General features: G+C 46.7%; 1 long non-coding RNA gene across 2 annotated transcripts in view; it reads left to right on the top strand.

Moving 5' to 3' along the window:
• The window catches only part of LOC142467295 (uncharacterized), a 41131-nt gene extending 15174 nt beyond the window's left edge, over nt 1–25957 (top strand). The window contains exons 2-6 of one of the 2 annotated variants that reach the window (XR_012788355.1): nt 250–369; nt 5632–6335; nt 7671–7784; nt 24892–24992; nt 25564–25957. This is a non-coding gene — a long non-coding RNA (uncharacterized LOC142467295). Of the gene's footprint in view, nt 1–249; nt 370–5631; nt 6336–7670; nt 7785–10362; nt 11996–24891; nt 24993–25563 lie in introns of those variants that run through there. The other variant, XR_012788354.1, reaches the window with a different exon arrangement.
• Nucleotides 25958–27921: the final 1964 nt, after the last annotated feature.

Here is a 27921-nt window from a genome sequence, read left to right as displayed (position 1 = left end):
CCTCCCCCCCCAATCAGAGAGCCAAGCAGAATAAGGGAAGGAGAGAGGGGGCTATTCCTGTGCAAACTCCTGTAGAACACAGTGACGCTCCCCATGATGTGTGTGTATCAGTGTGTTACTAAATATGAGCAGTGGGTAAAGAGCATCAGATGCTGCATTAGGGCCCGCGGTTGACACCTTCTATTGAAGGCTAACCCAGAGATAACATCTGTTACATTTATCTTCTTTATACGTGTTTATTTCTCCTAGCTTCGGCGGTGGCGTCATCCGGCTCCTCCCGGCTTTCTCCCGGCATCACCCCCTGCAAATCCCATCAACATGGCTGCGTGACGTCAAATGGGGCCGCGTTGCCACCCGGAGATTTACCAGGTAAACCCATAGCCCGGAGATAACTGCCCGACACCCGTAGTCTACGGATCAAACCCGGAGTGGTGGCAAACCCTGATTAGGGCCCCGCAGACAGAGGGCAGCATTAACCCCATTACTGCCAGAGTGGCCATGGACACAGCGCTGCCCATGTTATTATTATATCGCTCTGCAACGCGCTGCGGATCCCCTGTGGCAGTGAAGGGGTTACATGTGGGCCTATCTGACCCCCCAGTCTGTGTGTGTGTGTGTGTGTGTGTGTATATACAAAACAATGGTTGCGGTGCATGTCCCATCTGTGTGTGTATATGTATATATATATATATATATATATATATATGTGTATATATATATATATGTATGTAGATTTAGCATCGTGGCGAGCTCCTATTGGCCCTAGCAGCACACGTTTGGTACTAGGTGGCGAGTAGATTTTTTTGTTAGGCGAGTAGATTTTTTGGTGATTTGTCGACCACTGTATATATATATGTAAATACAACTGTATGCTCATCTGCATGTCTTAGGCAGGTCTGCAACCCCGCCTTTCACCATTATCACCCAGCACACAGCACTTCCACTGCAGCAAGGGATTCTGGGGAATGACATGCAAATGAGCACACAGTGCCACTTTTTGCTTCAAAAACCATTTTTAACATGGTTCCCTATAGGCTTAAGCTTGCTGCATGGTCACAGCTTTGAGCACAGCCAGGGTTGCTGTGGAGGGTTTTTGTCACTTTTTTTACTCACCATAACTTAACTCAGTATGATAAACCCCATCCTTTAGCTTCTCTGCATACCCAGTTTACCAACCCCACACTGATGAGACCCATAAAGGTCGAAACAGCTGTCTGTGGGTGGGTTTTCTGGGTATGCACCTTAACCCTGGCTGTGCTCAAAGCTGTGACCATGCAGCAAGCTCTCTGTGTGTGACAGACAAACAGAAATCAAGACTAATTAGCTGTACCTGGCGTAAAATACAGCAATCTAGCAGATCTTAAAGGTTATTAATTAAACATTACTCTTTGTTTCCACCCCTCCTGGTAATGCCTTGCTGTCTCTTGTCCCCTCTTCTCCACCTTGCTCTCTTCTCCTTCATTCCCTGCTCTACTTTCACTCTCTTTGCACTCTCTCCTGCCCCATGTGCACAGTGCTCTCCATTCCCTTCTCCTCGCCATCCATCTCTCTCCTTCCCTCCCCACCTTAGGCCGCGTCCATGGTTAGCGCGACAATGATCGTGGCCATAGACCGCGCATGCGTGCGATGGGGCGCACGGCGCGCAAAGAATCAAATAAATGTGATTCTGTGGCGTGATGACCGGGTCACGTGAGTGGTTCGTCCAATGAGGGCACACACTCACAATCCCACACTCCCAAAGATACAGATACAAATGAAATAAGGCTGCTTTCACACAACGTCACATTGTCTCCTTTTAAACTGAGCATTAGCTCTTAATGGCTGTTGTTTGCGGGCAATTGTGTATGCGCAGGCACGTGACCAGGAGGCAGAAGCTTGAAGAATACTTCTTGATTCTCAGAGCTCGCAACCAGTGTTGAACTGGGGCACAAAGCGCCCACAGGGAAAGAACACATTTTAAGAGCTCACTACAAGGGCATAACAAGAATAAAGAAAATGATGTATATGAAACATACTTTACATTCACGTGGCCAGTAAAACACAGAGAGAGTGACATGGGGGTAGCAGATGGAGGGAGTGACAGGGGGAGCAGAGAGAGAGTGTGATATGGGGAGAGTAGGGCGAGAGTGATGGGGAGCAGAGAGAGAGTAACATGGGGTGGACATGGATGGAAGCAGAGAGAAAGTAACATGGCGGAGAGAGCGACATGGGAGGGTAGAAAGAATGACATGAGGGTAGCGAGACTGAGTGACATGGAGGGAACAGAGAGTGACATGGAGGAGGAGTGGGGTGTGTGTAAACTGTGGCGAGGTGGGGGAGGGGGGGAATTAACCTGGAGGGGTAGGCAGCGAAAGTTACTTGTGGGGGGATGAGAGTGACTTGAAAGGAGGGAGAGACCTGTTGCGAAGAGTGATCCTTTACCAGAGCCCTCTTTTTCCGGATAATGCGTGTGACGCACGACAGTCTCCCGTCCTAGGGCTGCTGGCCGCACGCTGGCGCGACCAAGAGATGCAGCCCAAATGCTGGTCCTGTGTGCGTGCTCGCAACCATGAAAAGCAGCAGGCCAAACTTTGCCGCCTGACAGCACGCAGTACGCAGCACGAGTGGACATGTTCGCCGTAACTAGTGAATTATCTCTGCAGAATGGAACAAGTGAACAACAAACATGACAAAATGCATTTATGAATCTCTTTACCATGTACCTTTCCTTTTTATCTTTGAGCCTCAAATTGTTGTTTCATAATTGTATTTAAGAACTGATTTATTTAAAAAAAAGTACATATAAGATTTCACATGTTTTTCTGCTTTAAAAGAGTAGTAGAGCTCCCAAGTATGCAGTGAGAACAGCAATCCCCAGTATCTGGGTCAGTTCAATGTTAGAGCTGCTGCCCCGAATAACCAAAGTTGTACAGTAGGTTCTAATCCTGTTGGGTCTCTTACTAGAACCCCTTCATCACAGGGTCTTTAGACTGATCTTAAGGATATATTTTAGGATGTGTGACTCCTTAAAATTTACTTTGTATAGACATTAGCATATTTCCCAGGGTACCTCAGGTATGTTCCTTCTTCAGCACAGACATATCTCCCTAATTTATGTGGAGGGAGGTTTGAGGGGACATATATACAACTGGAGATACTCACAATTCACATATAAACAACCACAGAGAACTCACAATTCCTATCTCACCTGCTTTGAGATGGTGATAAAACAATGTGAGTTGTTTAGAAGTGATGTAGCCTTTTCCACTTTTCGGAGGTACTGTGCTAGAATAGGGCACGTTTAAAAAAAAATGTGCGTTTGGTCATTCCGGACGGATTTGCACAGCTGGAATGAAAACGCTTCTAAAAAAAGCCGTTTGGACATGTAAGAAGGGCTTACATGTAAATTCACTTCTAAAGTCCACTTTGTAAGTGGGTTGTCACAATTCAGAGCAACTAGAATAGGCCCCTCTGAGTGTCTGTAAAAGTTTGTTACCATGTAGCCCAGTAGGTATGTGCGCCACTAGTGGTATATGCGGCTGAGTGTGCAGGTCTGTGAGTTTAATACTGTGTATGATTACAGTATGTGGGTTAGTAGCTCTATTTCAGTACTATGTATTGACTGGTATGCATATCGTTGTGTATGTGAGTATTGATAGTGTAGTTGGAGTAAAAGGTCTGTGTCTAAAAATGTGTATGGCTGCCTATGTATGTGAAACATCAACTGGGTGTCCCTGGGCATTCAAAACTCTGTGTTCCGATGAATAGTTATGCATGTGTGGCTAATATTGCACTCTTTGGGAGATCCAATAGACAAAATGAATAACCATAAGCTAGTGTATAAAGTTACATTAAAAGTATGAGTACATTTGAAAATACAGATGGCAATTTTATAACAATAGTTAAAACTTTGGACCTGGACTTAGTCCAAAACTGACACATTTCAGATTGATAGTTTCTGTGAGTTAAAAGTTATGACTATCTCAAAATTATGATTTCATATGGAAATGCTGATGTAGCCATAACTTATTTGAGATGGGACTCGTATTATCAAGAAAATAATGCTGCATCAGTTCATAAAATATAGCAATAAGGTTAGAGATATGATTCAGTTTTCAGAAAACATGGAAATAAATACTCGTCATGCTGTTAATGCCATTTTCACCCACTCTAAAACTATATATTATATGAATGTGCGCTCATTAAAAAGCTTTGTTAAGATAATGTTATTGTTTCGCTTATAACTTTCCCAGTAATGCACTCATTCAAACTTTCCTATGATCTCATGCATTTTGTACGTTAACTTGAAAGTCTAACAATAATATTATTTATTATTTTATTGTGAAGTAAAATCAGTAGACTGAAGGCCCTGGAGGCACATAGCAAAGGGGTGACATGGGGCCTTGGATGTGAGTGGAGTGACTGCTTGGGAGTGGAGTGACTGGAGGCAGTGTGAGGAGTGGTGGGCGTAGGAGTGAGGAGCGGAGGAGGAGTGGGGAGGAGATTGGATTGGGTGGGATCCATGTGAGGTGAGGGTCAGGGCAGGTTACGAGGCTGAAAAGTTCCGCCGGGCAATGTTCACACAGAACCAGTCATTATATAATCACTAGCTAAGAGACCCGGCGTTTCCCGGGATGTACCCCCCTTCACAGCTGTCTGGCCCCCACGTTCACAACTCCATTACCCTTCCCAGCTCCGCCCCCCCCCCCTCTTCACAGCTCGGGCCCCCCCCCTCTCCTTCATAGCTGCGGTCTCCCGTCCCTGCCCCCCACATCACTCTCCCCCCCCTGGCCCCCACATCACTGTTCTCCGCCTTGCACGTCACCTAAGTCTCCCCCCCTTGCACCTCACATCACTCTCCCGCCCCTTGCATGTCACATAACTCTACCCCCCCCCCCTTGCACCTCACATGAGTCTCCCCCCTTGCACGTAACATCACTCCCCCTCCTTGCACCTCACATCACTCTCCCGCCCCTTGCATGTCACATGACTCTCCCCCCCCCTTGCACCTCACATGAGTCTCCCCCTTGCACGTGACATCACTGTACCCTCCTTTGCACCTCACATTAGTGTTTCCCCCCCAGGCACACAGACGCTGCCATACACACACACAGTGTCACACACACACACACACACACACACACACACACACACACACACACACACACACACACACACACACACACACACACACACACACACACACACACACAGTGCCCCCCCCACACACACACAGTGTTACACACACAGTGAGACACACTCACACACAGTGTCACACACACACACAGTGAGACACATACATACACAGTGTCACACACACACACAGTGAGACACATACATACACAGTGAGACACACACACACACAGTGTCACACACACAGTGAGACACATACACAGTGAGACACATACACAGTGAGACATAGTGTCACACACACACAGTGTCACACACACACACACACACACACACACACACACACACACACACACACACAGTGTCACACACACACACAGTGTCACACACACACACACACACAGTGTCACACACACACACACACACACACAGTGTCACACAGTGACACACACGCACACGCACACGCACACGCACACACACAAACAAATTACATTGACATTTCTGTACGTTTTGTTGTTGCAGCTTTATGTGCAGTAAAGAAGCCCGGAAGTCTCCTGGAACAAGCGCAGACTCAGTAACATTATTAGCAGCAGAGGGAGGAGAGAGAGGCGGAGCAGAGGAAGGAGAGGGAGGAGGAGCAGCAGAGGAAGGAGGAGCAGCAGAGGAAGGAGAGAGGAGCAGGAGAGGGAGGAGAGAGGAGGAGCAGCAGAGGCAAGAGAGAGAGGGAGGGGAGAGAGGAGCAGCAAAGGATGGAGAGAGAGGAGCAGGAGAGGCAAGAGAGAGAGGAGGAGCAGAGGAAGGAAAGAGAGGAGCAGAGGGAGGAGCAGCAGCAGAGGGAGGGGAGAGAGGAGCAGCAAAGGATGGAGAGAGAGGAGCAGGAGAGGCAAGAGAGAGAGGAGGAGCAGAGGAAGGAAAGAGAGGAGCAGAGGGAGGAGGAGGAGCAGCAGAGGGAGGAGGAGCAGCATAGGATGGCGAGGGTGGAGGAGCAGCAGAGGAAGGAGAGAGAGGAGCAGCAGCATAGGACGGCGAGGGTGGAGGAGCAGCAGAGGAAGGAGGGAGGAGGAGCAGCATAGGACGACGAATGTGGAGGAGCAGCATAGGAAGGAGAGGGTGGAGGAGCAGCATAGGAAGGAGAGAGGCGGAGCAGAAGAACAAAGAGAAGGAAGAGAAGCAGCATGAGGTGATCGAGGAGAATCAGGAGGAGGAACAAGAACAGGAAAAAGAAGGTGATCCGTCCCTCTCCCTTTCTGAGTCTCCTGATTTCTCTGTATGGTGCAGTGACTGTAATTCCAATTTCTAGTAGTCTGATTAGTACTGGAAATGTGTAAATTCATTATTACATTACAGATAAAAAACAATAAACTGCACACCAAATGTGTAAAATTGTGATGTTAAAACTAATAGTGAGTGTATATAACAACCTGATAGATTGATATAATAAAAAGTGCACTAATAACGTTTTAAGGGAACACAAACTTGTATTCCTAAAGTGTTAAAGCAATACAGTAATATATATAATAATAAAATATATATATATATAATACAAAAACCGGCAGTGGATATTCATAGCGGAGTGTAAATAGCTGCTTGGCTATTCGCACTCGAGTGGAAATCCTGGTTCACTCAACTCATATTCAGTAGCACTAACCATTCAGCTATAATAGCTGCTGATGCATTTCAGTGAATAAAGGCATTTAAGGTAGACACAACACTGAACATGCTCATGTTGTGGGGCGGCATATTTTGGGGTGAGGAGAAAGTAACTGTTCTTCTACCACTGAGGCCAATGTCACTATCATCCCAATCCTGCCATTGTCTTTCTTCGCGTCATTGTCTGGCGGGGGTTACAAGTCACGTGATGCCCCACCCTGTCCACTCCGGAGACAGACGCCGACCTCCGACGAAACCTCTCCTTGTGACGTCATGCCGCTACCTCCCCGCAGGGCCGCCGCAGCATCAGCGGTTGCTAAGCCTCACATGGCCGCACACCCGCCCGCTGTGGGGTCCGCTGCATAGACACGACGTGTCAGCACGGGGTCGGGAGCCAGCTTAGTATCCACCAACACGGACTTGCGGGGCGTGGAGTCCATTGGGCGAGAAGTCAGGGGAAACGCCCTCAGGTCGGTTATTACTAACAGACAGGACCCGCACGGCACTATCACAGTGAGGGAGGGGTGTCAGTGTTTCCTCGGCCTGCGTTGAGAATGACATTATTTGTGCTGGCAAGAAATGGGGCGCAATAAACATGTCCCCTGACTCTTATTGGTTGGGGGGGATTGGCCACTAGACTTCCCTACCTGGTGTCTTCAGCCCAACTATAACCCTTTGTGTCCCCGGGAAGCCTGCCAGGGCAGAACTGCGATGCGTATAAAACATACTCGATGCCTCTTTATAGGCTCTATTTATTATGTAAGGAGCACTTTGGTACTTTTTTGTTATACGTTTTCAATATCCCCCCCCCCAACCCCCAATGAATGCAGACGAGCCTGAGCGTCAGCGCGGAGGAGCGCGGTCCCCCTTCTATGGGCGCAGCCTTATGCATGCACATATGTCTTCCACAGGTACATCAAACCTGCATCATTGACTCCATTATCACATACATTGCAGCCTTGTGTCCAGTAACGGAGCCGGGAGTCTCCGGGTACAAGTGCAGACTCGGTCACATTGCCCAGCAGGTATGTTACTGTGCATCTCGTCTCCATACTTGACGCCTTGTTAGATGAGCCGTGCCCTTTATTCTGCAGGATTAGTGTCACATGGCGAGCAGTAGTGCTGCCGGGACCACCTGACACGCAGCTCTCTGGGCGCTGGTACTTACTGCGAACCCAACATGAATGCAATGAAAGAAATGTGTATTGTTACCGGCTACAGCAGCACCACCATAACCCACTGCCTGCAGGAGGGAGCTGTGACCATAACCCACTGCCTGCAGGAGGGAGCTGTGACCATAACCCACTGCCTGCAGGAGGGAGCTGTGACCATAACCCACTGCTTGCAGGAGGGAGCTGTGACCATAACCCACTGCTTGCAGGAGGGAAGCTGTGATCATAACCCACTGCCTGCAGGAGGGAAGCTGTGATCATAACCCACTGCCTGCAGGAGGGAAGCTGTGATCATAACCCACTGCCTGCAGGAGGGAAGCTGTGATCATAACCCACTGCCTGCAGGAGGGAGCTGTGACCATAACCCACTGCCTGCAGGAGGGAGCTGTGACCATAACCCACTGCCTGCAGGAGGGAGCTGTGACCATAACCCACTGCTTGCAGGAGGGAAGCTGTGATCATAACCCACTGCCTGCAGGAGGGAAGCTGTGATCATAACCCACTGCCTGCAGGAGGGAAGCTGTGATCATAACCCACTGCCTGCAGGAGGGAAGCTGTGATCATAACCCACTGCCTGCAGGAGGGAAGCTGTGATCATAACCCACTGCCTGCAGGAGGGAGCTGTGACCATAACCCACTGCCTGCAGGGGGGAGCTGTGATCATAACCCACTGCCTGCAGGAGGGAGCTGTGACCATAACCCACTGCCTGCAGGAAGGAGCTGTGACCATAACCCACTGCCTGCAGGAGGGAGCTGTGATCAGTAGTGTGGCATTGTTCCTCAAGAGCACGAGGGGGTGCTGCATATGCTGGGCACAGCGACACTGCAATGTCATGATGTATTCAAATAATACATGTTGCATACGTGTCCATTGAGGCAGCTGAGTATGCAGACGTGTGGCTGGACTGGGAGCATGATGGCATGGAGAGAAAACATTGAACAGGCTATCGTTGGCACCAGCGTTTGCCATAGCAAAGAAAGCATAACAAGGCATTGGGACCTGGTTGCATCTAATGACCTTTTGATAAAAGCAAGCGCCAATCATTTAGCAAATGTGCATAACATGACATGCAGCTTTACAAGACTTCTGAAATGTTGGGTTGCTCTAGTTTTCTTTTTTAGAAGCAACAGAAACCAAATGTTTAATTTTAAGGAGTGCCACCAAAGACTGCAAGACCTCTGCCGAAGCATGCAAGGGGATTTCATTCACATGATGACGAAAGAATCTAGCTTTAATTTTGGTGACATGTAGCTTTTAATTAAGTAATAATTCCTGAAGAACAGGGCATTACTGGCCAATAATGCCCTGGCTGGAAGAGTTGAAGGCCCGAGGCGAAGCCGAGGGAGTTTAACCGAGCCAGGGCATTATTGGCCAGTAATGCCCTGTTCTGAGGGGATTATTACTATTATAGGCTAAATGTAGACTTTTTTCATAAATAATAGACACTTTTGTATAGTTATATAGATTTTTTTTATTAAAATAAAATGGTAAATACATGAAACCACCTCTATATACGCTTACACTGCAGCTATCTATATCCACACACTACCGCCCCCTCTGTATACACACACACACTCACACAGCAGCTCAACACACACAAACTGCTGCTACACACACACACACGACAACACAGCACCTCTACACACACAAGCACACCAAACACACACACACACACAACACAGCACCTCCTCTACACTCACAACACAGCAGCTCTACACTCACAACACAGCAGCTCTACACACACAACACAGCAGCTCTACACACACAACACAGCAGCTCTACACACACATGCTACACCCATAAACACTGCTGCTGACACTGACACACACACAAACACACTGGAGCTCTATACACACACAAACAGCTGCTACACATACAACAGCACAACACACACACACACACAAACACACACACACACACACACACACACACACACACACTGCAGCCACAATAAAAAATGCAGCCACTTACTAAACTTTGCACTCTCCCCCCCCACCTCTACACACAACACAGCACAACACAGCACCTCTACACACACCCCACTGCACCTCTATACACAACACAGCACCTCTACACACACCCCACACACAACACAGCACCTCTACACACACACACACACACACACAAACTGCTGCTACACACACATGTTACACCCATAAACACTGCTGCTGACACTGACACACACACACTGGAGCTCTATACACACACAGCACTTCTACACAGATATATAACACAACAGCAAACACTCACAAACTGCAGCCACAAAGAAACTGCAGACAGCCACTTACTTCTTTGCAGACACCATCTCTCCCCCCTCCCCCCCCCCACACACACATTGTCACACACACACACAGTGTCACACACACGCACACACACACACACACACACAAACAAATTACATTGACATTTCTGTACATTTTGTTGTTGCAGCTTTATGTGCAGTAAAGAAGCCCGGAAGTCTCCTGGGACAAGCGCAGACTCAGTAACATTATTAGCAGCAGAGGGAGGAGAGAGAGGCGGAGCAGAGGAAGGAGAGGGAGGAGGAGCAGGAGAGAGAGGAGAGGGAGGAGGAGCAGCAGAGGGAGGAGGAGCAGCAGAGGGAGGAGCAGCAGAGGAAGGAGAGAGGAGGAGCAGCAGAGGGAGGCGGAGCAGAGGAAGGAGAGAGGAGGAGCAGCAGAGGGAGGAGGAGCAGCAGAGGAAGGAGAGAGAGGAGGAGCAGCAGAGGAAGGAGAGAGGAGCAGGAGAGGGAGGAGCAGCAGCAGAGGGAGGAGGAGCAGCAGAGGAAGGAGAGAGGAGCAGCAGCAGAGGGAGGGGAGTGAGGAGCAGCAAAGGAAGGAGAGAGAGGAGCAGGAGAGGGAGGAGAGAGGAGGAGGAGCAGCAGAGGAAGGAGAGAGGAGCAGGAGAGGAAGGAGGAGCAGCAGCAGAGGGAGGGGAGAGAGGAGCAGCAAAGGATGGAGAGGAGGAGCAGAGGAAGGAAAGAGGAGGCGCAGAGGAAGGAGAGAAAAGAGCAGCAGAGGACGGTGAGGGAGGAGGAGCAGCAGAACAAAGAGGAGAAGGAAGAGAAGCAGAATAAGGTGATCGAGGAGAATCAGGAGGAGGAACAAGAACAGGAAAAAGAAGGTGATCCGTCCCTCTCCCTTTCTGAGTCTCCTGATTTCTCTGTATGGTGCAGTGACTGTAATTCCAATTTCTAGTCTGATTAGTACTAAATGTGTAAATTCATTATTACATTACAGATAAAAACAATAAACTGCACACCAAATGTGTAAGATTGTGATGTTAAAACTAATAGTGAGTGTATATAACAACCTGATAGATTGATATAATAAAAAGTGCACTAATAACGTTTTAAGGGAACACAAACTTGTATTCCTAAAGTGTTAAAGCAATACAGTAATATATATAATAATAAAAAATATATATATATATATATATAAAATACAAATACCGGCAGTGGATATTCATAGTGGAGTGTAAATAGCTGCTTGGCTATTCGCACTCAAGTGGAAATCCTGGTTCACTCAACTCATATTTAGTAGCACTAACCATTCAGCTATAGTAGCTGCTGATGCATTTCAGTGAATAAAGGCATTTAAGGTAGACACAACACTGAACATGCTCATGTTGCGGGGCGGCATATTTTGGGGTGGGGAGAAAGTAACTGTTCTTCTACCACTGAGGCCAATGTCACTATCATCCCAATCCTGCCATTGTCTTTCTTCGGGGGCGTCTGGCGGGGTTACAAGTCACGTGATGCCCCACCCTGTCCACTCCGGAGACAGACGCCGACCTCCGACGAAACCTCTCCTTGTGACGTCACGCCGCTACCTCCCTGCAGGGCCGCCGCAGCATCAGCGGTTGCTAAGCCTCGCATGGCCGCACACCCGCCCGCTGTGGGGTCCGCTGCATAGACACGACGTGTCAGCACGGGGTCGGGAGCCAGCTTAGTATCCACCAACACGGACTTGCGGGGCGTGGAGTCCATTGGGCGAGAAGTCAGGGGAAACGCCCTCAGGTCGGTTATTACTAACAGACAGGACCCGCACGGCAACATCACAGAGAGGGAGGGGTATCAATGTTTCCTCGGCCTGCGTTGAGAATGACATTATTTGTGCTGGCAAGAAATGGGGCGCAATAAACATGTCCCCTGACTCTTATTGGTTGGGGGGGATTGGCCACTAGACTTCCCTACCTGGTGTCTTCAGCCCAACTATAACCCTTTGTGTCACCGGGAAGCCTGCCAGGGCAGAACTCCGATGCGTATAAAACATACTCGATGCCTTTATAGGCTCTATTTATTATGTAAGGAGCACTTTGGTACTTTTTTGTTATACGTTTTCAATATCCCCCCCCAACCCCCAATGAATGCAGACGAGCCTGAGCGTCAGCGCGGAGGAGCGCGGCTCCCCCTTCTATGGGCGCAGCCTTATGCATGCATATATGTCTTCCACAGGTACATCAAACCTGCATCATTGACTCCATTATCACATACATTGCAGCCTTGTGTCCAGTAACGGAGCCGGGAGTCTCCGGGTCCAAGTGCAGACTCGGCCACATTGCCCAGCAGGTATGTTACTGTGCATCTCGTCTCCATACTTGACGCCTTGTTAGATGAGCCGTGCCCTTTATTCTGCAGGATTAGTGTCACATGGCGAGCAGTAGTGCTGCCGGGACCACCTGACACGCAGCTCTCTGGGCGCTGGTACTTACTGCGAACCCAACATGAATGCAATGAAAGAAATGTGTATTGTTACCGGCTACTGCAGGAGGGAGCTGTGACCATAACCCACTGCCTGCAGGAGGGAGCTGTGACCATAACCCACTGCCTGCAGGAGGGAGCTGTGACCATAACCCACTGCCTGCAGGAGGGAGCTGTGACCATAACCCACTGCCTGCAGGAGGGAGCTGTGACCATAACCCACTGCCTGCAGGTGGGAGCTGTGACCATAACCTACTGCCTGCAGGAGGGAGCTGTGACCATAACCCACTGCCTGCAGGAGGGAGCTGTGACCATAACCCACTGCCTGCAGGAGGGAAGCTGTGATCATAACCCACTGCCTGCAGGAGGGAGCTGTGATCATAACCCACTGCCTGCAGGAGGGAGCTGTGACCATAACCCACGCCTGCGGGGGGGAGCTGTGACCATAACCCACTGCCTGCAGGAGGGAGCTGTGATCATAACCCACTGCCTGCAGGAGGGAGCTGTGACCATAACCCACTGCCTGCAGGAGGGAGCTGTGATCATAACCCACTGCCTGCAGGAGGGAGCTGTGACCATAACCCACTGCCTGCAGGAGGGAGCTGTGATCAGTAGTGTGGCATTGTTCCTCAAGAGCACGAGGGGGGTGCTGCATATGCTGGGCACAGCGACACTGCAATGTCATGATGTATTCAAATAATACATGTTGCATACGTGTCCATTGAGGCAGCTGAGTATGCAGACGTGTGGCTGGACAGGGAGCATGATGGCTCCCTGAGGGAGGGGGAGTGCGGGCAAATGGCATGACTGAGTGACACTCAGGATGTATGGAACCGTCACAACTTTCATATTGTGTTTTTGTTAGTGTTGTGTAAGAGCAAAGCCGCTAGAGATCTGACACGGTGATTCATTTTAGTATTAAACGCCAAGAGACAGTTTGCTGTCAACGCATTTGTGGCTTACGGTCTTTGAGTCTTAGTCGTGGGCATCTCCATTTCCTACTGAGCTTACTGCACATGGCTGTGACACTGCTGGTACTGTATATACCTGTATGACTAGCAATGGGCAGCTCCTTCCAGTTTGCTTTATTCATCTCACAATCACCGGATAGTGAAAGCACGTTTTATGGATAAAAGGATATTATTTGCACAGCACTTCAAGGACAGCAGCACGGGGCCTGTGAGGCACGGTGAAGCGGCCGTGGCAGCCGCAGCTGTAGGGAGGGGGAAGGACAGCAGCACGGGGCCTGTGAGGCACGGTGAGGCGGCCGTGGCAGCCGCAGCTGTAGGGAGGGGGAAGGACAGCAGCACGGGGCCTGTGAGGCACGGTGAGGCGGCCGTGGCAGCCGCAGCTGTAGGGAGGGGGAAGGACAGCAGCACGGGGCCTGTGAGGCACGGTGAGGCGGCCGTGGCAGCCGCAGCTGTAGGGAGGGGGAAGGACAGCAGCACGGGGCCTGTGAGGCACGGTGAGGCGGCCGTGGCAGCCGCAGCTGTAGGGAGGGGGAAGGACAGCAGCACGGGGCCTGTGAGGCACGGTGAGGCGGCCGTGGCAGCCGCAGCTGTAGGGAGGGGGAAGGACAGCAGCACGGGGCCTGTGAGGCACGGTGAAGCGGCCGTGGCAGCCGCAGCTGTAGGGAGGGGGAAGGACAGCAGCACGGGGCCTGTGAGGCACGGTGAGGCGGCCGTGGCAGCCGCAGCTGTAGGGAGGGGGAAGGACAGCAGCACGGGGCCTGTGAGGCACGGTGAGGCGGCCGTGGCAGCCGCAGCTGTTGGGGGGGGGGGGGGGGGAGGACAGCAGCGCGGGGCCTGTGAGGCACGGTGAGGTGGCCGTGGCAGCCGCAGCTGTAACGGGGGGGGAGGACAGCAGCGCGCAGGGCCTGTGAGGCACAGTGAGGTGGCCGTGGCAGTCGCAGCTGTTGGCGGGGGGGGGGGGGGGACAGCAGCGCGGGGCCTGTGAGGCACAGTGAGGCGGCCGTGGCAGCTGCAGCTGTTGGGAGGGGGGAGGACGGCGGCGTGGGGCTGTGAGGCACGGTGAGGTGGCCGTGGCAACGGCAGTACCCGTCCGCCTGCTCGATCACTCACCCGTCCGGCCGCTCCCACGTGCATGTGAGGCGGGAGGCAGCGTGTTGTGGCCGCTCCCCCTGGGCGCTCGCGCCGCTCCCCCGCTGTGCGCTCACGCCGCTCCCCCGCTGACTGTAGCGGCGCCGGTGTGTGAGCTTGGGGGGGTGAGAGAGAGACAGAGTGTGTGTGTGTGTGTGTGTGTGTGACCTTTGGCCCGTCACTCCGCCTCAGGCCAATGAGAGGTGTGCGGGGGCGGGCGGCCAAGGGAGCAATCTCATTGGCCTGAGGCACAGGACAACCAGACACGCATACAACACTTTCAGAAATATATAGATAGATGCGCCAATCATTTAGCAAATGTACATAACATGACATGCAGCTTTACAAGACTTCTGAAATGTTGGGTTGCTCTAGTTTTCTTTTTTAGAAGCAACAGAAACCAGATGTTTAATTTTAAGGAGTGCCACCAAAGACTGCAAGACCTCTGCCGAAGCATGCAAGGGGATTTCATTCACATGATGACGAAAGAATCTAGCTTTAATTTTGGTGACATGTAGCTTTTAATTAAGTAATAATTCCTGAAGAACAGGGCATTACTGGCCAATAATGCCCTGGCTGGAAGAGTTGAAGGCCCGAGGCGAAGCCGAGGGAGTTTAACCGAGCCAGGGCATTATTGGCCAGTAATGCCCTGTTCTGAGGGGATTATTACTATTATAGGCTAAATGTAGACTTTTTTCATAAATAATAGACACTTTTGTATAGTTATATAAAAAATGTTATTAAAATAAAATGGTAAATACATGAAACCACCTCTATATACGCTTACACTGCAGCTATCTATATCCACACACTGCCGCCCCCTCTGTATACACACACACACACACACACACAACACAGCACCTCTACACACACAAGCACACCAAACACACACACACACACAACACAGCACCTCCTTTACACTCACAACACAGCACCTCTACACACACAACACTGCAGCTCTACACACACAACACAGCAACTCTACACACACAACACAGCAACTCTACACACACAACACAGCAGCTCTACACACAACACAGCAGCTCTACACACACATGCTACACCCATAAACACTGCTGCTGACACTGACACACACACACACACACTGGAGCTCTATACACAAAAAAACTGCTGATACACATACAACAGCACAACACACACACACAAACACACACACACACTGCAGCCACAATAAAAAAATGCAGCCACTTACTAAACTTTGCACTCTCCCCCCCACCTCTACACACAACACAGCACCTGTACACACATCCCACTGCACCTCTATACACAACACAGCACCTCTACACACACCCCACAAACAACACTGCACCTCTTCACACACAATACACACAAACACTGCACCTCTATACATAGCACCTCTACACACACACACACACACACACACACACACACACACATGTTACACCCATAAACACTGCTGCTGACACTGACACACACACAGCACTTCTACACAGATATATAACACAACAGCACACACTCACACACAAACTGCAGCCACAAAGAAACTGCAGACAGCCACTTACTTCTTTGCAGACACCATCTCTTCCCCCCCCCCCCCCCAAATCAACTGAATGCTCAGAAAATCTGTCAGCTCGGGAGGGGGAGGAGTCAACCCGGGGCTGATACGTTCTGACCAATCCCCTGCCCTGTATCAGAGTTTTTACTTCAAGCAAACCAATCCCCTGCCCTGTCTCAGCTGTTTTGAAAGCTGATTGGCTGGAAATAAACCCATTGAAAACTGCACTTTGCAAGCTGCTAAATTCCGGGCATTACTGATTGGTTAAAATTCCGGGCATTATCCAATCAGAGAGCAGGGTTTTCAATAATGGGCTGAATTTTACTGCTTTAGACTATAATCTACATTATACACATCTATCCCAAACAAATAGCTTCTTGTATATGGTATAAGTCAGGTGGCATTGATATGTAAACCTTGCTTAGTTCTAGCGTGTGGCACCTCTTGGTAATACTCGTTAGAGTAGTGGCACCCAAACCTCTCTTTAGGGGCCGCCTGTAAACCAGGTTCAGAAATATTCAAGGTTCCGGTTCAAATGCATTGAATTGATAGGATATGGATTGGTTACACAGAAGTGTGTAGAACGGGTGAACTGAAGGTTAACCCACCAGGCGCTCAGAAAATGTGACTACAGCTGTAAAACTGGTGTGTAAGAAATAAACGGGGATTTATGATCGCCACTATCCCCCAGTGGAGCCTTCACAAATGTAAAACTCAGCAACTGGCTTACCATAACCACGATGAAGTTTGAGATAAGTAGAAGGAAAAAACTCACAGCTGGGGGATGTAGTGGAGTGGCTGATCTGTCCTCTTGATTGTAGATGCTGTCGACCCCACTGCCTGTAACTCCTCTGCATGGAGTGGGTGGTCACCTGACCGGCGGCAGTGCCGGTACTTCCGGGTTCAGCAGGGGGACGCAGGTACACCAGTAACAGCCCGGCGTGCAGGCTACAAATGCCGGAACAATGGAAAATCCTCCCAGGGGAGGATCCGCTTGCACTTTGTTTCATTAAAAGTTTTCTCATGAGTCACTACATCAGCCTTTTCTGAAGTCTTATTCCACGGCTGTGCGGCGTATAGACCTCCCCTGGGAGGATTTTCCATGGTTACACAGAAGACCTGTCCAGCCTCCGAACCATGAGAAGAGGATCAAGCAGCATTTCTCTTGAGCATGATAACAATGTACATAAAACCTCTGGTTTCTCCAGTATAACCGAGCAGGCATTAGAAGCCACTAGCAGAGGCAGCATGTTAACAAACAGCAATTATTTGAATGAGGTGTTTGGCATACATTTTTATGATCTTTCTATTCGCTAAGAAGTACTATAAATCACTATTTAAATCTTGATTTAGTATTGATTTATATCACAGCATAGTTCTTTTCAAGTGGGAAAAGCCTTAAACATAAAATGCAGCTTTAAGTTTTCCCAAAAATACAGAGTAGAAAATGGGGGAAAAAATACAGCGACTTCTAACTAAGATCCAAATGTTGAGCAGAAAAGAGAATGATTGATTTCCAAATAAATTTGTATTAATGTAAAATGTTTTCTCAAAACCCAAGCTACAGTGGCGGCCGCCTTGAGTCTAAATCGGCTGGATCCGCGGCTCTCTGATAATCTCGGTCAGATGCGTTTTTTTTTTTTCGCCCGGAGTGAACTGCGTTATTTTAGCGCTCGTGATATTAGCATTTTATTCTCGCTGTCTGCAATACTGCAATGCCGTGTAAAAACTCAGGGGGGGCGTTTGCGAGCAGTTGTCTTGGAAGTCTAATACCTTTGCGGTTCAACCTACGTCAGTACACAGTCTGTGTGTGCGCGCGCAGTAATTGTAAATTTGCATATTTAAAGTATACATGCATTTGCAGTGCTGTACTGTACAGTATGTCTCATTTGAAAATTGTTGAAACTCATAGGTGTGTACAGTACTGTAACAGTGTCACATTTCGGCATATACAGCGCTCTCCCCTCGCTCAGGATAATTAACTGCACTGCAGGTTATTTCAACTTCTTATCTTCTCTACAATGCAGTACATCTCTCCCACACCATTCCTTTGAACGTGTGTCTTTCTGGTTTCAATCACATTCCTGCTTGACAGCAGGTGATTACTGCGCATGCGCCTGGAAATTCGCCCACCACTGCTTGCTTGAGTGAGTGACCAAAAAAAAAAAATATTAAAGTATGTCATTATCTTTAAACTTCATGCAGCTGTACCCTGTAGCCCCCTACCGCACGCACACACACACACACACAAGGCTTGCTCAAGGTTTTGAAACTCTTATCGACAGACACCTCCACAGAGTCATTCATTTTCTGAAGCTTGTCATTGTGTTTTTAATCCGTCCCTAGCCTGCTTGTAATCCTCTTTGAGATGGGAGCTAGCTGATTACTGCGCATGACTCACCCAACCCCCCCCCCCCTCCAACTCTTTGAGGCTTTGTTTGTGGTGTTGTTTTGTCATTCATTCTTTTTCTTTGGTGTACTGTAGGTGTGTGTGGGGGGTTGTTGTCTATGATTAGCAGGAATGTAAATAAATTTATTTTACCAGGAACAAAAAAAAATATATAAAACGCTTGCCATTGTGTTTTTAATCAGTCCCTAGCAGAGCACCACCTCTCTATGCGTCTGCGTGTAATCCACTTTGGGATGGGAGCTAGTTGATTACTGCGCATGCCCACCCTTCACCCACCACTGCTTGCTTGAGTGAGTGACCAAAAAAAAAAAATTTTTATTATAATTTTTTAATTGTTATTTTCTTCACAAGCCTGCAAAAACCATCTTGATATTACGATATTCAATCTGTGCTGTAGCTTTTGACTCCCACCCTGTGCGTTTGACTGCACATGGTTGATTTGTGTGCTTTTTACGTACTGTATTTGGGGGTGTAGGGATCATATTATTATGATGAACTGCCTTTTGAAATTATGTACTGCTGCGGCAGCCTTCATTCTAACAAATCACCGGTTTATCACCGGCTTGTTCCTGGAATGCGACGCTGTTCACCCGGAGCATGCCGCGTTCCTTTTGCGTTCCCAGCCACGGGTCATGCCCGGCTGACGCGCGGTTGATGCGTTTATTGATAATGGTTCAAGATTTAATAGGCTGCAATGCTTCGCGTGTCCGCCAGATGGCAGAAATTCATGAATTGTAATGCGCATGCGCTTCAGTAATGTATCGACTTGCAGGTGTTTCGTTAAAAAATGAGGAAAATCAGGCCTTTTCCTGGCTCAGATTGATGCAGGGGGGCTCCAGAGCTGATGCCCAGGAATATCAGCACCGGAGGCCCCCGGCATGCATCCGAGGCAGGAGAAATGCATGTACACCCACTTCATTACCTTAGCGGCTAACCGATAAGGCAATGAAGGGGTTAACCCACCGTGCCCGCTTTATTGTGGGTAGCGGGGGTGGGTGAAGAGGGTATTTGGCCCTTGGTGTGAGTTTAGGACTTGCGGGGGGGGTTGCGGGTGCACTTAACCCCTTCACGACCGTAGCAGTTAATACCGCTACGGTCATGAAGGGGTTAACCCCTCCCGCTACCCCCCCGCAAGCCCTAAACAACCACCGTTGGGGCTAATACCCCCTTCACCCACCCCCGCTACCCACAATAAAAAAAATTCACACACAGCAGCCCCACAATAAATAAATAAATCTAAATAAATGAATATAAATAAATATATATATCTACTGTATATATATATATATATATATATATATATATATATATATATATATATATATATATATAAAAACAACAACCCCTATAACCCCTAACATACACATACTGTATATGCACATCTGCACATCTACAGTATGAATAAAACACCCATATCAATAAACAATCATTCCTTACCTTTGCGGCTATGTGCTATGGTAACGAAGCAGCATGAATGTATTTTTAATAATATTGTACAGTGAGCAGGGGGTTCCCTGAGCCACAAATCAAAGCTCAGGGGACCCCCTGCTCCTGCACAATATTATTAAAATACAGAAATGCTGCTTCATTACCATAGCTGATAGCCGCTAAGGCAATGAAGGGTTAAGGCAGAATAGCATGTTTATTGGGGACATTTGCCCCCAATAAACATTGCAATAAACAACATACACCCCCTGTGTATTTAAAATACATAAACAACAATAAATACATTAAATACATATTTTTAACATAACTGTTCCCTTTTGGTTATAACCCCACCTCCTTGACTATAATCTGTGTAAGGCCCCCTCCCCCTAATTTTTCTGTTAAATCTCCCTGCCTGTGTTCCTGTGAGTGCAGTTTATGTAAATGTGGGGAGGGGAGGGGGATCCCGATGTGCATATAATGCAGAGCCTCACTGCCAATGGCCCACCCCGTGAGGCCTAACCACCCTCACCCACTACCCACAAGGGAGGCCTAGGACCACAGCTTCATCCCCGCACCTATGGGTCGGCGGTGCCCCCACAGATGTGAGGCCACCGCTTCATCCCCGCAGACTACGGGTCCGCGGTGCCCCCACAGATGTGAGGCCACCGCTTCATCCCCGCATGTGTCACCCGTGGAACCACCAGCCTGATACCCGTGAGATACCCGAGGAGACCCGCAGAACCACGGAACAACCCCTGAATGTAAAAAAAATAAACATGGCCTATACATTCAATACATACACCCCCCCCCCCAACACCTACAGTACAATAATGTGCAAAATAACTATTATCCAGATATGGATAATAGATTAATTGCCCATTATTAAAAACATTAACTAGCATATTCAAATAAATAAAGTACTACTGACCTCATCAATAAGAAGTCTCCGTCGCCAGCAACATCCTTGTCTTGCCCACAAAATACATAGCCAATACAAAGCCAATACATTGCAAGTACATTCAGATATCAATTAACCCCTTAAACACCTTATCGGATAATAACCGCAAAGGTAATTAAGGGGTTAAGCCACACTGGCCCGATACCCACCCTTCACCCATGAATTTGTACAGTGGCTTCATCATGCAACTATATATATATATATATATATATATATATATATATATATATATATACACACACACACAGATATATATATATATATATATATATATATATATATATATATATATATATATACACACACATGATGAACCAATATACAAATAAATGTAGAAGGGTTATCAAAACCATTCTGTACTACAAATAACACTTCTCCATACAGACACACTACATTAAAATGAATTTCCTTTAATAATCCTAACTGATCTTACAATCTAAATCATCAAATGCCAATGAAAAACCTCACATACCAATCAATACATTGCATTTACATTGTATTTATGATGCATAAAATCTATGCACCATATACATTCTGCAAATGAATGTTAACAATATCATTGCAAGCAAAATACAAATCCCTCCAAACAAGTAAACTATTTTAACCAATCAAGTAAACGAAAATCAATTAGCATTCATTAATGACATCCCTAAACAATTGACAGTCCATCCCACACAATTAAACAATTAACTAATTCAAGCCTGGAACACAACAATTTAGCATGTGAAAAAATATAAGTACCAACCAGAATACAAAATTTAAAACCAAGGCTAACCCTGACCACAAGCACACAATACAATACCAAGGATTACATCTATCTAATTGTAAAAAACATTATACACACATTGAAGCATAGCCAAATTAATTTAAAACACATCAAATCAAGCTTTTAAAATAACAACATTTCTTACCCTGTATGTATATATCTCTCTAGACATATATACATACATACATACAGTGGCAAGAAATGATATATCACAAAAAAAAAATACACATGTTAAAAAAGCTTAAAAAATTAACAAGTTAAATAAAATACATTTCTTTAGTTCACTTACCATTACTTGACCCCACCGACTCCCGTTGAACAGCTTACTCACGAACCAATCCACCAGGCACAGGAACCCATAAAATAATAAACCATAAAAAAATAAACATTAAACTAAAAATCCAAATCAATCCTCTCCCGGATATCCACAGGTCACCTCCTCCACCCTTCTTCGACGAGGCTGCCGCTTCTCTCCATGGAACCCCCATCTCATCCTCCGTAGCACCCATCCACCCAGATGTCCACAGCACGCCATGCACAAGAAGCAGCTCGTTAGACCGGATGCTGAATGGATAAGTGTGGATATCCCCGGGAACTCTATTGTGCTGGCAAAGATAGATCTGCTTCTGGAGACCATGCTAAATATGGATCAACGGATGCTAAATATGGATCAACGGATGGAGAAGATGGATCAAAGGATGGATGGACGGATGGAGAAGAACTGTGGGTATATGAAGCGCCCCCATCAACTAATCCTCCATTCCCTGACGAAGTGTTTTATACACGAAACGCGTTGGACTGAGGGCGCATTCATCGTTCTCCCATTGGAGGTTTTTATGCCATTATTTGTAAGTCTATCAGTAACTCTGGACATTTGCGGGACTTCCATCTCCCCCACGCAGTGATTCACTCGCGTGCGACACTGACCCTACGCTGACGCCGCTAGGTGACTTCACGGGTGCGCGTCTGGCGTTCTAGGAGTTAGCAGCTGATGGTGAGGCTTCCCGTTGCGGTGGACAGAGCCGGAGTATCTCCCTCCTGTGTGGCGGTGGTCACTGCATCTACAGCTGGCGATTGAGGAGTTAACTGCAGGCTGTGCGACTTCCCACTGCGGTGCCCGGAACCGGAGTGGTTTCACCTCTGTGGCGGCAGTTCCCCTGTGGCAACGATCGCTGTATCTGCATCCTGCCGGTTTGCAGCTGTTCCACGAGACCTGCGGGAAGTGAGCTGATCCAGATGTCCCCTATCCAGAGTACAGATTGGTAACATGTCCATAACATGTTCTGCCTAATTTAAGCATATTGATGTACGTGTGATACTTACCAGTTTACCAATACAATTTTGTTTATATATTGCACAATGAGGTTTTTTGCGCTGTCTCTTTCTTTGTTTTTGCACTAGTTCGGTTGTGGAGCGGTACCACGAGCGCAGCAGCATAACCTCCTTTATTGTAAACAGGTTACCATTGTTTATTTAATCACTTAGATCACTAAGAGCACAATATCACAATTTTTTGAGTGCAGATCACTTTTTTTTTTATCACATTCCACCAGCATATGTTTTTAATGTTACATTTTACGGTTACCTCTTCTGCTTCTCTCACAATATGCTCCTTTCAAATCTTGTAGTTTCTTTCTCTGCAAAATGACTATGGTCCATCCTGTCCTCTTTCACTCTTCTTTGCCAGTGAAGGGGTTATTGGGGGTGTTACAGCTCTGGAAGTCTCTGCTAGTAACGAGTTTAACAGGAGAGTTACAGCTCTGCAGGTTGTTTGCAGAGAAGAGGTGTTCACTCATAGCGATCTGTCACAAACACACATGTTATTATAGGGTTCTGCACTCTTATACATAGAAACACACTTTGCAGATAGACAACACTGCTAATGAACATGCTGTTCAGTATAATGGTGATGAGTATCTCTATAATGTACATTGTCGATGAACATGCTATACCGTATACTGATAGAGAGTATCCATATACACTTCCAGACCCCTGGTAATGACCACACTGCACTCTATAATAGTGTATAATGATGCCGAGTATCTCTATACACTGATACTGAACATGCCTGGCTATATAATGATGTGGATTATCTTCCTACACTGATAATGAATACCATGTACTGTATAAGGATGCTGGGTGTCTATACATCAATCATAAACATACTGTGCTGTACAATAGTTCTGAATATTGCGTGTATTAAAGACATGACACACACGTTACTATTGATATGAATGGAGCCTCTGTATTTCTTGAGATAAACATAGTGCTAACATTACCACATGGATCTGCGTTAATTGGTTTAATAACGGCTGCTACTATATCTGTAAGTCTCCTCTGTGTTTCAGATTTCTTTCAATAAATGAAGTATCTTACTTATACTGTAAGTGACCTCACACAGGCGTGGGCTGGCAAATTTTAGCCTAGGGTGCAAGTCCAACCAACTGGAGGACACAAACCATACACAGACTTGCGCCCACCAGATACATGCACAATACACACACACCAAACAATAAGCAAGCTCCATACACATACAAACGCACAATAAACATGCTCACAAGATACACACAACATATACATATGTACACACGTCAGATACACATACCACATGTTTGCAGACCAGATACACACATCAGATGCATGCAGCATGAACAAACACACTATATACAATCCCAGTCACACACACCACACAAACTAATTACCACACATACTTTGCATGTAATATATATATATATATATATATATATATATATATATATATACACACGCACGTACACACAACAGCATGAGTGCCCATAACTGGGTTTATTTGTCTTGTGTAAGTTTATCATATATCCCTCTACCCAGAGGAGCACCTCCCCCAATACACATTTATTTCAAGCTGAGCAGGGTCAATTTCTCTGAAATCATGTGATTACTTAATCAGAGTCAAAGTTCTGAAGTTATGTTTCAAATGGTCCCAGAATTCCATGATCTGGCTGCTGCTCATTACAACAAGAATAGCAGGACAGCAAGCAGGACCCTCCTTGGCCGCAGTTTGTTAATACTGTATCTTGTTTTAGGGAGGTTCTCAGGAGGTCTCACTGCTGGAACAACCAATATCATTACCACAGAACACGTGTTTCAGCCTGAGATTGTGTACATTTGTAATCTCCGCTATAAGGTATGGAAATCTTTTAAAGAGTCATTAATATTCAATATTTGTGAAAATAATAATATATAATCATGTATCCTTTAGTGTAATCTTTTGGGTATTGGTTTTTAGACTATATTCATTTATTCCAGGACTTCTTGTCTGAAATCGAGTTGAAATAACTGTTATAGCTGACAATATTACGGGACTGATGCTGAAATAGCTGTTATATTATCAGCCCCTCAATATTCTGAGCTATATGTGTTGAACTGGACATTTTTGGCTGAAGTCAATGGGGAATTTTGCTTCAAAACTACTCGCTTCGCCGCATATAGAATCAGCCTCTTCGTGTGGGTTTGTGGGAAAAGTGTAATGAACCCAAATGACCATACTCACATTACAAAGTGATACCTGTACAACAGGAATCATAACTGACACATTACCCATTGGAAACATTACAAACATGAACAGGCATTAGAAAAAAAATTATATATATATATACAGTATATATTTGTTTCAAATACAAATAGTAACACAATGTAATAAATACTTTTGCTTCTTTCTAAATATATCCGCTATAAATCATAATTATGTTTTTCAGGACAATTGAAATATTTGAAAATGGTGTTGTCAGATGCTCAAATCCTCTACGATGTAACATACATGAACAATCTTCGACAAAGCATGAAAACTGTCTGATGAAATCTCTAAGACTAGAGAAGCAATTGAAACTCAGCAGAAGGAACTACAGGTGTTTTTATATGGTCATCCAATTCAGTTGAGGCAGAAATACTCTGAGGATGTAAATATATCTGAAATAAATATGGAGATTACATCTATGACCTCAAAATGCAGCGAGAGATCAGAGAAGAAAACAAAGTTGTCATTTTGGAGATGTTTAGTTCCCTGCACAGCCAAAAAACAGAAAAAGAGGAAATGTTAGAAATTGTATCATCAGAATCAAAGCCATATTATATTTTCTCTTAGTAATTCTACTTTTTATGTGTATATAGTTCTAAAATATTTTGTAGTCATAAGTCATTTAAATAAAATGTTTTGCTATATTTGCTACAATGATTATTGAGTTTTGAGGGCTCAGTTCTGGGGTCTGTCCACTTCTCTTATACAGTATTCTGTCTCTCTCTCATTTTCTGTAACCTTAAAACTTCTTGTGGCTTTAAGTACGACATTTTATATACAGTATGTAGTCCCGATAAGAAATGGGGGCTATCAATCTTTCTCCTACTGGTGTAAGTCCTTCTAAGGGCACGCCGCCAGTAGTTATCATGGGTTTCCCCCGCTTCAAGCCCTGCCTTGATTGATGGAAGTAGGCCCCTGACTCTGTATGGAAGGCAGAGACACAGGGGAGGGCCTGCTGACATCATGAGGGGTGGGACTGACTAAACTTAGTCCTGCCTGTTCCTGTAAGTAACAAGCAGTTCTGTCCTGGGAGCAGAGAGTGCTGGAGTGACTGACCGGAGAGGTCATGATTAGAGTGACACCTGTGCTTGGAGGAGAAGGTAAAGACCAGCCTGTTTAGAGCTTATAGCACTATAGTGCGGTGGACCAATGCCCCTCACACTGCTCAGGGGGTGAGGGGGGGGGGGATCTTGCCTCACCCAGAGGGTATACCCTTGGGGTGGGTGTCGGGGGTATTGAAGCCTCATACAGCCCATCCTGCAGGGGTACAGACTGGAGGATTGTACATGCTGCTATGAACTGCTGCTGTGTGCTGCTAAAAGGACAATAAAGATACATTGCTGCTTTTACAAAGACTTGTGTGTGAGACTGAAATCTCTCGCCCTGAGACCAGGGCTTCTCTGGGAGGATTTCACCATACCCCTATAGGGCTCGCCAGAGATGGAGGCGCTGTACCACCGTTGCTAGAAGATGAAGGCATTAACCCCAGAAGCCTGTCCCTGTTATCCCCAATACCATCGCGGGAGACTCAGGCCCTCCTGTTCCTCACAGGTATGCACCACCAACATGCATGTAACCAGCCCTCACTACACCCTAGGGGTCCAGTCTGCGCCTGGGGGGGGGGGGGGGGGAACATGGGTTACAAGTAGATTGCATACTGATATCTATCTACCCAAGACCTATGGTGGTTTCCCAAGCCTCAGGATAGTCCTCTGTCCCATAAAACCTAATATCTCCAATACTGAGCTCCTCCTAATTCCACTTTAGCCGGGCCACATTCCTCCTTTTTCTATCGTAGTCTATAACATCAATATCTATTTATTCCACCAGCATATGTTTTTAATGTTACATTTTACGGTTACCTCTTCTGCTTCTCTCACAATATGCTCCTTTCAAATCTTGTAGTTTCTTTCTCTGCAAAATGACTATGGTCCATCCTGTCCTCTTTCACTCTTCTTTGACAGTGAAGGGGTTATTGGGGGTGTTACAGCTCTGGAAGTCTCTGCTAGTAACGAGTTTAACAGGAGAGTTACAGCTCTGCAGGTTGTTTGCAGAGAAGAGGTGTTCACTCATAGCGATCTGTCACAAACACACATGTTATTATAGGGTTCTGCACTCTTATACATAGACAGACAGTTTGCAGATAGACAACACTGCTGTGTTGTACACTCTTTACACTGCTAATGAACATGCTGTTCAGTATAATGGTGATGAGTATCTCTATAGTGTACATTGTCGATGAACATGCTATACCGTATACTGAGAGAGAGTATCCATATACACTTCCAGACCCCTGGTAATGACCACACTGCACTCTAAAGTAGTGTATAATGATGCCGAGTATCTCTATACACTGATACTGAACATGCCTGGCTATATAATGATGTGGATCATCTTCCTACACTGATAATGAATACCATGTACTATATAAGGATGCTGGGTGTCTATACATCAATCATAAACATGCTGTGCTGTACAATAGTTCTGAATATTGTGTGTATTAAAGACATGACGCACACGTTACTATTGATATGAATGG

The sequence above is a fragment of the Ascaphus truei genome, chromosome 16, assembly GCF_040206685.1.
Source record: "Ascaphus truei isolate aAscTru1 chromosome 16, aAscTru1.hap1, whole genome shotgun sequence".
Taxonomy (NCBI): domain Eukaryota; kingdom Metazoa; phylum Chordata; class Amphibia; order Anura; family Ascaphidae; genus Ascaphus; species Ascaphus truei.
The sequence above is the reverse complement of the archived record's forward strand: the minus strand, read 5'-3'. Positions and strand labels throughout refer to the sequence as shown.